We start from the raw sequence: 11,783 nt of genomic DNA on the forward strand, positions 1-11,783 counted from the left end.
CGTCTAGCATGTTGGAGAGGTGTTCTCTTCACGGATGAATCTCGGTTTACATTGTTCAGGGCAGATGGCAGACAGTGTGTGTGGCGTCGTGTGGGTGAGCGCTTTGCTGATGTCAATGTTGTGGATCGAGTGGCCCATGGTGGTGGTGGGGTCATGGTATGGGCAGGCATCTGTTATGGACGAAGAACACAGGTGCATTTTATTGATGGCATTTTGAATGCACAGAGATACCGTGATGAGATCCTGAGGCCCATTGTTGTGCCATACATCCATGAACATCACCTCATGTTTCAGCAAGATAATGCACGGCCCCATGTTGCAAGGATCTGTACACAATTCTTGGAAGCTGAAAATGTCCCAGTTCTTGCATGGCCAGCATACTCACCGGACATGTCACCCATTGAACATGTTTGGGATGTGCTTGACCGGCGTATACGACAGCGTGCACCAGTTCCCACTAATATCCAGCAACTTCGCACAGCCATTGAAGAGGAGTGGACCAACATTCCACAGGCCACAATAGACAATCTGATAAACTCTATGCGAAGAAGATGTGTTGCACTGCATGAGGCAAATGGTGGTCACACCAGATACTGACTGGTTCTGAGTCCCCAGACCGCCAATAAAGCAGAAACAAAATGCACATTTCAGGGTGGCCTTTTATTGTGGGCAGTTTAAGGTACACCTGTGCACTAATCATGATGTCAGATCAGCATCTTGATGTGGCACACCTGTGAGGTGGGATGGATTATCTCAGCAAAGCAGAAGTGCTCACTATCACACATTTAGACAGATTTGTGAACAATGTTTGAGAGGAATGGTAATATTGTGTATCTGGAATGAAGTTTAGATCTTCAAGTCCATCTCATGAAACATGGGAGCAAGAACAAAAGTGTTGCGTTTATATTTTTGTTGAGTGTAGTAAGAATGGGGCGTATTTTGAGTAAATTGCACATGCAACAATTCTTCATCAGCAGAGGATGGAAGATTTTGTATGTAACCACATGCAGATGGATGATTTGTTTCAATAAAACCCAGTTTGTGCTGTACCGGAAACTCATTTGCAGAAGCTGCCTTCTTAGGATCTTCAGTAGCTGTTTTTTAAGCAAATGTTTCAAAGATATATAAATAAGAAATAAAAAAAAATTGTACAAGTGAGCCTTTCTGCGAGTTCACTTTGACTTTTCTTCCTTGCTGACTCTACAAACAACAGCCACTTTCATTCAGTGAACACAGAATTCTCTACATCTGCTCAGTGTGTGCTGACACCCCTGGAACATGGCCTAATATCAACTATCATACCATTTTTGAGTTACAGTTTGGCTAAGAAATAAACATGTAATTTTCTAGTATGCCGGTTGACAGATAAGTTGTCTTCTCCACCACATGCAGCTCAGCTTGTCATTATGCCATTTTGCCAGATTCCACCCAGGTAATGCATGGCATACATAAAACCACACAGCACTCTGGTAAAGTAGTATTAGTTGTGTAGCTTCCTCATCTATTAAGGTGCTATAAAAAAATCTCACTGGGCTGCTTACTTTAAAAATCCAGCAGGGAGATGCAAAAAAAGGAGCCATGCTTAAGATCTGACATCCATCATTTGTTTTTATTTGCTGCTTGTTACTGGGCAAACCGGTAAAGAGATTTTTCCCCGATCCACATAGTGGTAACAAACACACACCTCTGTCAGAAATTACACTGCCTATTACAGAAGGAGGCCAGCACAAGAATGATGGAAACTCCACAGCAGTGGTCCCCAAATGCAGCACCTCCTGACAGGATTCTGGGAACATTCTGCCATTTTCTTTGATTAATATACTTAATTGTCCATTCACATTTTTTTCAGGTTGATAATTGACAGAAATAAATTGTAGCTGCATAAATTATATAATATATTGTGAGAAAATAAACCCACATTTTTTTTAGATAATTCTTACGCAAACATGCAGGGATGCAAGTTGCACAATGCAAATTAATCACACATTTTTAGCAAGGGTAACTTGACTAACGTCTACAGTTACCCTTGAACTGACTATGGTTGGGTGTATTGCTGCATTGTTATGACAGCTTGGGAGATTATACTAGAATGTCCAATTAGCTGTGACATTACGTATTCATATTCTACTATGAAGAAAGGCTGGTCATCTGAACAATAAATCCCCAGATTGTCTTTCATTGCCTTAGGGCTGTCTCCAGCATCTAACATCTTACCAGATACAGCTCGTGGCACTGTGGCAGCCCCTTTTTTTTCTCTCCGTAACTACTACTGCTCCTGCTGAAAACACATCTTCATGATGATAATCAATTGACTTAATATTACTTACTAAAACTTGACGGCTGTCTCCCTCCTTTTGGAATGTTTCCTAAACTTGTATTACTGATTGCAACCGTTTTGTCTTCTTATCTTCTTTTAGGCAAGAGATGACACGTTTGGGTCTTTTCTGCCCTGTGTGGGTGGCTGAGCGGCTCTGGCAGTACAGCTATTTGATGTCATAACCACAACATGCTGCATTTACCACAATATTTATCAGTTTTTATGCCTAATAATTTATCAGGCATGACATAAATGTCCAAGAAATTGCTCAAATGTAACATTTTGCTGCTTCTTCTCATGTTATAGTAAATGGATCACAACAGGGCTTTGTTGAATGTTCCATAAAACAAGACAAGACTGTTAAACCGTATGGACATTTATTTTCCAAAACATCAATGCAGGCTTCTTTGTGTTTTGACCAATATTATTTCAACATAAAATATCAAAAAATAGATATAAATGATACAACTTGTCTTGTCTGACAAACCTATAATGAAACATTTTATGTTGCATATTGTTCAAGCACATAATTGAAAAGTCTAAACAACGAATTAACATACTAATCATTTTATATCTACTGTGCATTCACCTTTTCTAACATCTGAACTTATACATAAACTCAACCCATACGGACATGTATTCAGGGGCTTGTGGGTAATCAGCTTCAAGCATCAGTAATTTGTGCAAAACAGCAAAGGTACAGTTCCAACATAACAGCACTGTAAAATTACAATTCACCACATAACCAGCAACAAATGTAGGCAAACAGGTGTGAAAGTAAAAGATGAAGCAACAAGTCTGAATCTGCCTCCTCCTCGTGTCCAGTCTGTGTAAAACAACTAAAAGACTTATGGTGAGACTACAGTATCATGACTAATGTACAATACCCATGTGGCTGTAATGTCAGTACTTAAAAGATATCCTGTGACAAAACAAGTCAATGTGAAGAGTAAGGCCGCACACTGAAAGATCGCCATCCCATCACACACACACACAACACCCTCTGTTTCTTTAGCTGGCTTTCCTGAAGAGACGTGAAATGAAAATGACTTCGATGACACATTTCTCCGATACTTCCTAAGGAAACCATGCGATGAAATTTTTATGCTGTGCCTCTAAATGCACCTTGTGCAGCTGTGCAGTGTTTTTAATGTCACTTCTGCGCTCTGTCACTCCTGACAAGCTTGTTGGCAACCAGGACGTGGCCAAACATTAAAGGACACTTTCCCGTGTGTGACAGCATCCTGGGCAGACTTGACCATGTCAGGCAGATGTTGGATGTCATTAGATGATGGTCAGAAAAACAACAAAGATTACACAGCATCCCAGCAGTCCGTTGATTCAGCCTCTGTGATGTCAGTATTATGTAAACTTTTGTGGTCATTTGGTAGTTAAATTAGAATCACAGTCTATCATCGTCTTTTAAAAAATGTTTTAAATATTTATGCTTGCATCTCAAGAGAGTTTCTGTTCTCTTGTTTCGGGCTTTTAGGGAGATCACTTACGCTCGTGTTCACAAAATAAGACAAAGCTGAGGAATAATCACCAATCCCGAACCCTTCTGAGGAGAAGTATTTCTCTTTTTTAACCTTCAGAACAAGTTTGACTCTTGTCAAGTGAGATGATAGGTCTGTGCCACTGAGTCACTGGAGCTGCTCCTCATTCAGAAGGCTGAATGTAAGGCAACATCAACAGAATCATGTTCATGTGCAGCACATGGTCTGCTCTGCCTCGTGTTATCATCACACTAACACATTTTCTCCTGACTGTGTCTGTGCATGCTAGGCTTATTTTTATGTTTCCGGAGCTGAAAAACTCCACAGGAATCAGTTGTGATTTGAATGAAGGCTTTCTGGCAGACGTTTGACACATCACATGTGCTCGGGCAGCACAGATGTTCACATTTATTAAACATATTAAAGTGGGGTTTCTATGGCATTTGCTGTGCCATTAAACTCCAGGCCCAACAGAAGCTGGACAGCTTTATGGTGGTGACTGACAGACGCACTGATTATCACAGAAGAGTAGTAATACGGTGCTGTTCATTTGAGTTCTTTCATTTTATGCACTTTTTCTATTTATTATTAATTCGTTATTAATAATGTGGGTTTTCCATCCAAAAAAAGGATGCAGACAAGCACTGGAAGTTTTGTCCCCGTTTAATCCAGGATTTATACGGATTCCGGTAGGTGGTCAACAGCAGCGGAGGCGGCAGCATAATCGGCAAAATCCGCAGGGATTATTGAAGGGAGGGTCAGCACCGGAGGATTACTAAACATCTGCACTGATCGGAGAGACGCTCACACACACTCGCAGATTACTTCGCTTCCACCATGATAGTCCCACAACAAAGTAGACACAGGCAAATGAGATCAGCAGAGGGTGAAATTCAGAGAAGGCAATCCCGCCCGTCACCTCCTACAGCCCGCACAGCGGTTGTGGTTTAGTGTAATCTGGGAAAAGTTAGACATGGCTTGTTTCTGAGCTGCCTCTAACAACAGAGCTGGAGATTTAACTTGAGGGATGCAAAAGTTACAGCTTGGAAGAGAATGGGGAAACAATAATGATCTTACCTGTACTCACAGCAGTGATATTTCCCGGGAACTCACAGCCAGAGATTAATCCGTATTTTGTCACTAAAGCAAAATCTGCACACGGACATCACTGTCGAGTTTCGCGACGCTCCCGGCCAAAAATAGCCTCTCCGTCTGACTTGTGCGCAAAAGACGCTGCTCCTGTCTTTTGTGTGAATCGCTACATTCACGAGCTGTGCTGTTGTGCGCGGCACTACTGTATCTCCATCCCTTCCTCCCTCTCTTACCCCTCACTCTCTCTAGTGTCAGTAGCACAAGTAGCTGACGGCGTGGCGTCTCGCAGGTTGCATATTGGAAAGTGAAGCCTCGCTGTGCTCACTCACCCCGATGCGTCAAGACTCCCTCCCTCCCTCCTGGAACCGTGCTGGAGCGGAGCGGGACGCACGCACATTCGGCCGAAGGAGAACGCAAAGAAGAGAGAAAGATAGAGCGCTGTCTTGACTGTCTCCCCTACCGACCAGCCTCCTCACTGCTCCGGCAATCCAAGCGGAACAGACGCCCTCCTCCTCCTCCTCCAACTACTACTACTCCTTCCTCTCCTCCTCCTGCTCCTGCTGCTGCGGCTGCTGGGATGTCCAAACAGTGAGATGTTGATGGACCAAATGCCTCTCGGCTGGCTTGTTTTACTGTGGTAAACAACCAGCAGTGGGCCTACCTGTGAGCAATAGGCACAGCACACTCACTGGCACTCCCATAAGTTTTTTATTAAATATAATATGAAATTACAAAATATGATATAAAAGCAGACACAGCGCTGTTTTTACAAAACAATGTCTGCTACAGATCTAAAGCCAGGAGTGTTTTTAATAGTCTATAAAACGTACTATGCCGTGGGTGATGTCATGTTAGTCAGCACTGGTTGGAGCCGGAGATCACAAGTTTCAACATTAAGAGAATCAGGCAGTGTGGAAAGAACGCTCGAGGTTAAGGTCCAGTGGTACTTTTACATCCACACCTGTTCGCAAAGCGAAACATTGCAAGAAGGGACCAGCATATACACTGGAAAACGTAATTGTTGCCTTTGAAAAAAAGAAATATAAAAAATTTAAAAAGAAGCAAGTTTGCAGTGAAATGCATCAGAATTTAAAAAAAATGTCTGTCTGCACAGAAATTACAATCCTGTAAATGTCTATCCACTGCGCATGGGTGGCACGTAGCCTCCCAGTGGACATTTAAAGCACAGCATATTGACAGCTGCCTCGCAGATGCAGACAGAATAAACAGATGAGTGATATTTTTCAATGAAAGCCAATGATGTGCAGGCCCTCACTTTTTGTGTACAAAGAAATGTCGTCCATATAAGTCTAATTTATGGAGCCAATCTGCCCCAGCGGTCACTGTTACAAAGGGATAATAGACTAAGTAATGACTCAATACCACAAGGTAGAAAACAAATGTGCATCATGTCTTAATATCTTTAGTATTTTCATTATTGTACACTGTTGTCCAGAAAGTTGGAATAAAATATATTTTATCTCTTCCCTTCAAATGATTGTAACAATGTGATTTATTCTTGATAGATAAAGTGTAAAATTGATCAATCTCTTCCAAACATCACAGTGAGGAATGTGCCTGAAAATAAAATTAATCCAACTTAAAGGGCAACAGTATATAATAACCATTATACCATTCTGCTGCTCCAAGTGAAACAAAATTGAACACTTAAATAACAACAAGCAAGTACACCACTAGAAACCATTTCAGTACTTAATCCTATAACATAAAGAGCTGCTGCATATGCTTGTGGCTGAAGTTTTGAATCACTGGTACTCTTGAGAGCACTCTTCCACAAAAAGTTTCATAGGATCTGAGTTCTTCTGAAGGGCCCACTATCCTCTAATAACATAATACAAAGGTAAGTACATATATGAACTGTAATGTTAATGACATCGCCAGACGTTTTACATGAGCTTGTACTGTTTTTAGGCAGCCTCCCACCAGTAGAACTAAACATACAGCATTTACAATCAGGTTGAAGAACCCTTTCGGTTGTTTATCGTGTCATGACAACTTGGTGAGGGGTGAAATTTTGTATGACTTTATTTTCCATATAAAGACTTGTATAAACAAGGATGTGACTCTTTTGTTAAGTGATAAATGGGTGCTGTCTCACAACACGAGCTTTCTGCTTTTACAGCTGGTCTGCCAATAGCTAACCATTAGCCTCAGGTGCTGCCAACACTGCAAAAGCCGGCACCTCCCATCAGAGGATCAAAACCACCTTTCAGAAATGTCTTTGTGTCTATGACATATCATCATGGGTAAAATGTCATCAGACCAGAGTTGTGGTCCCGATATTGAATCCAGTCTGCGCTGGGTGGTGCTCATCTTTTGATGGCGCCAGTCAAAGGAAACTGGTCTCTGCCTTGCTCTCTTTCAGTCAGCAGGTCAGTGTCTGCTTGGTTTGTTGCTGTGGTTGAAATGTTAGTGAGCAGAGCATGTGTCGTAGGCGCTGGCTAAATTACTGAATTGAAAGAGCCATCACAGATGGGTCAGGTAAAAAAAGCGCTGGAGCTGGACATTCTTGACCCAGTTAGAGGTGTAGCCCAGGTAACAATTATAGGAATGTTGAAGTAGATGTGCATCTTACTGACTTAATAGTAAATTATTTCCAAATATAGGCTACAGTAGTATTTGCCATAGCAGCTGTTGAATGCTTTGCAGCTGAATTTAAACTAACTCACTTTTAATTCGACCAGAAGTAGATATTTTTTCAGTCTAACCACTAACTCTAAACCCAGAAGTTTTTCCCTTCTTTTTCTAGGTCATGTCTAACAACAAACAACACCATCATAGATAAGAGGTAAGTGGGACAAAGTCTTATCAAATGAGGCGGGCCACTAGTCTGATGCATATATGTCTTAGAAGACAGAAGAATAGAAACTTTTGTCCAGACTTGGGTTAGTAGTCTGCATTTTTTTTTAAATAACAACTTTTCTTTTTTGTAACTTGGAGACCACCCACAGGACTGACAGAAGAATTCACATATAGCAAGTTTCCTTGAAAAGGAATTATGTCAGTCCTATAGAAATACTTTGATGTTAAGACACTGATTATATATTTGTTGAATAAGGAGATAAAATGAGTCTCTTGAAAAGCTAAATCTCTGAGCTTAAACTGAAGGTGGCATACAATGAGGTTTGACTCCAACCACAGGTACAATGTGTGTCTACACTAGTACTAGGAGAAGAAATGTAAAAGTAGCAGATCCTCCAAACACCAAGTAATCAACCATTTCTTTCCTGTTACGACCCTGGCTCAGGGGGTAGCAACATGACAGCACAGCAAGTGGTTTAAAATAAGATTTACATTTATTTACAAATTAATTTACAACGGAACTAACAAAATAAACAAGGTGGTGTGGTGTGGCTCTGCTCCTGCTGGCTGAGAGAGAGAGAGTGAAGAGTGGAGGAAGGGCCTTCTTATACCCTCAGCAGATGACCAGGTGCAGCTGATCAGTAGAAGGTCCCTGTTGATTGGGCATCTGAAACAAAGCACAGAACCAACCAAAAAAAAACGAACACCCCAGTGGACGTAACATTCCCACATGTGAAAGAAATAACCTTCTCATAATTTATCTGCTTTTGTTACCACTCAATAGGAAAAAAATGCATGCTTCAATTAAGCCGGAATGCCTGAAAGAATCAATATTCGCCACTGATATTGACAAGGAATGCAGGGGCAGGAGGTCAAACGGGTCCATAACCCTTCTCTATAGCCCCTACCTTAATCAATAAACTGATGCTATTTACACCTGTGAATCTGACGGTGTTCACCGACTGCATTCTACAAGCATTAACTGTCACAAAGGTGCTGTGTGTGCCAACGCTGAACCACAGACATTAACATAATCACACAGCCTGCCAGTGCTATAGCAGTGCAGTGTATCAGCAGGATGTCTAAGTGACGTGAAGGGAAATCTCAGAGTTTCAGTTTAAAATGTGTCAAAAGCTTTAAGGGAGCATACCCAGCACAGCAGCTTTGACAGGTCATCTCCACACTGCTCCACTGCAGCCTCCAACTGAGTTCATACACCACAATTCAGCAAAGAAACTTCAGCATTAAAGCCAAAGTGTTTATGTTTATCGCAGTATTGGGAACACTTTGCATATTAATTCTCTAAAGACTTTCAGACCATTACTATAACCTCCAAGCGGACATAAAACATTTCAGCAGAAGCCTAATGCAGTGGCAGTTTCAGAAGAAGACACTTATTATGTCCCTAATTAGATGTACTGTCCAACGTTCAGCAGACTTACAATCCAAAACTGGTCCTGAAATGTGACACAACACAGACCATGCACAAAAATTCACAGTTGGTGAGTAAGTGGTAAAAAAACAACAACACTCAAACCTTACTTGGCAGCTCTATGCCTATTTCAGAGGTATGACTTTGTAGGGAAGTCCTCTGTGTCCCATAATTTATTCCCCAAGGATAGTGTATTTATAATGATTTCACCTCTCTCATTTACTAGGTCTGTAATAAATATATTTATGACTCCCTGGGTTTTTAGGCAACACATACATGCCACAGTGCATTTTGTTAAGAATTCAGGCTTTCAAAGAAAGGTGAGAGTGTGCATTAATATCAGAAGCTTCGTAAAGGAGTACCAGGTGATCTGCCACTGCAGCACCAGCCACAGGGCATCAAAATAAAACAAAATATTTGAAACAATACAGACCCCTAACTTTATTCTTTTTACAAACAGGATGTAACATCTTAGTTTTTAAGGCATTGATAGATGGACTTCTAGACAGATTAAACTAATCAAACTCAACTTGCAAAATATAAAAATACCTGTCAGGCTGGTAGATGTGACATTAGCTGTGCTCACAATACATAATTGATATTATTTAATGCCAACAGCCAGGTTGTCTCACTGAAAAGTGGGGCTACTGTACTGTATTTTCGTTCCAGACTTCATAGATTATTGTCAGACTTTCAAGGCTACTTTGAGACAGAAGGTAGAAGATTTAGGAAGACTCTGACAAAGCCACGCAGAGTCACGCATCACCAAAGATGAGAGTCATGTCCTACCAGCCGTAAGGACCAAGGTACCAGATGAAACCCACTGCATCCCAGGCCAAGATAAACACTTCATGACTATGTACAGCAGGGGTGTCCAAACTTTTTTCAAAGAAGGCCAAGATTATATCCAATGGGGACATACCCCTGGAAAAAAAACAACCACCCACGTACCCACAAAGAGGTCTGTGTCAGAACTGCAAGCAAAAAGCCAAGCACTGCAAATGAGACGGCTGGCAGCATAACTGCAAAGCCTCCAATGGGGGCAACAGTCCGCTTACCAAAAGAGACCAAAAGTTTACACAATATGTTTGTTTTTTTACAACCTCTGTGAGTGTAAACACATAAATAAATCCAGTCTCACAAAAAATGTAAAAGATGACTTTAATTCTCAAGTGTGATGTATTATTTTGTGTTCACTCATTTGCCAATACTTTCTATCACTCTCAGATGGGGTTTGGACTGGGCTGTCCCTCATGTCACATTTTCTAATTGCACATTTTTAGTAAGACTTGGCTGAATTCTTCCTTTTGTTTAGTATTTACAATTATGTACTTTGTGCTCCTAGAGACTTAAAAATGAAGCATGCTATTATTTTTATGTTTAAGACTCCAGTGAAAATCCAAGGCTTGCCCCTATAGACAGTATGCATAAGATTGATGCAATTGCTGTTCATTTGAGGCTAGTGCACTAGAGTCACAGAGATAGAACCACAAGATGGAAATTGGAATTTCTCATTACTGTCTCTCTGATATCTCAGGGCATTTTCTTCAAGAAAACAACCGTTCTTTCTGAGATCCAGCTGTGAATGAGAAACTCACAGTGAGGTTTCAAAGCACCTCCCCACCTCCTTCTGCTCCTTCTCCTTTCGACTGCCACACCAGAACCACAGAGCAGCATATGATATAGTGCAGAGCTGTCATCCTCAGCAGCCCGGGTCTCATTACTCAGGCCGTATTTATCCATCCATGCTCAGGAAGTCTGTGTTTATCAGGCCTTTTTATCGATACCCATCGGGGTCATTACTAGGGATAGACAGTATTTCCTGTGCAGTCATAATTAAGTCATAGTGCTGCAGTCATTCATCAGTAAGGTAATAGTTTGACTGAAAGCTGTGAACGCCCTCACACCCAGCTTATGTAAACAGTGTTTTGCAGAATTTCAAGATCAGAGTCTTTTTTATAATGCCTTTTCAGTACACATTGTGCTAACTGAGCCACGCACACACACACACACGCACACACACAAACAGTGTGATTTGTGAAACCCTGATGTATGTGTTTAACAAAACCTCATCCTTCCACATATATTAAAATCATACCGTCATCTAGTAGACCCGAGTCATCATGTATCTAACCCCTGGGGTTTGGTTCAGAGTTATGGGAGAGCTTGCAGGTAGGAGAATTACAGTGCTCAGGTTGGCTTCTATAGTGAGGGCTCAGCAGTTTAAAGCTAATTTCAGCATTACTGTCAAGTTGATTTCTGCTGCTGCAACCATGTGTTTTGACTATTTAAAAAAAGACAGCATGCATAATATGCAAGAGCAGAGAGGTGAAGTATTAGGACACGTGCAGCAGGTTCTTGTTAAACCTCTATAGTATAAATAGTTGTTGTCAACATGCAGAATGGATCAACTCCTTTACCCTTGCTCTTAATGGATTAAAATAAAAACATGGCTTACAAGTGACAAAGTCACCAGAGACCCTCTACCGTTTGTGGCATAAGCAATGTGCAAATGTTGCTGCCAGACAATAAACAGAAAAGACAGTTAAATCTCTATTCATCCCTTGATGGAGGAGAATAACCTTGTTTTATGGGCTGTGCCACAAAGCAGAAAATTAGTTCC

The 11,783-nt window shown here is 41.2% G+C and overlaps 1 protein-coding gene across 1 annotated transcript in view; it reads right to left on the bottom strand.

Annotated features, from left to right (window-relative positions):
• Window positions 1-5,076, bottom strand: part of cntn4 (contactin 4) — a 133,237-nt gene extending 128,161 nt beyond the window's left edge. Inside the window, exon 1 of the mRNA XM_028406752.1 lies at window positions 4,891-5,076. The gene's annotated coding sequence lies outside the window, so the exon portion shown is untranslated. The remainder of the gene's footprint in view (window positions 1-4,890) is intronic.
• Window positions 5,077-11,783: the final 6,707 nt, after the last annotated feature.

The sequence above is a fragment of the Parambassis ranga genome, chromosome 5 (assembly GCF_900634625.1).
Source record: "Parambassis ranga chromosome 5, fParRan2.1, whole genome shotgun sequence".
Taxonomy (NCBI): Eukaryota; Metazoa; Chordata; class Actinopteri; family Ambassidae; genus Parambassis; species Parambassis ranga.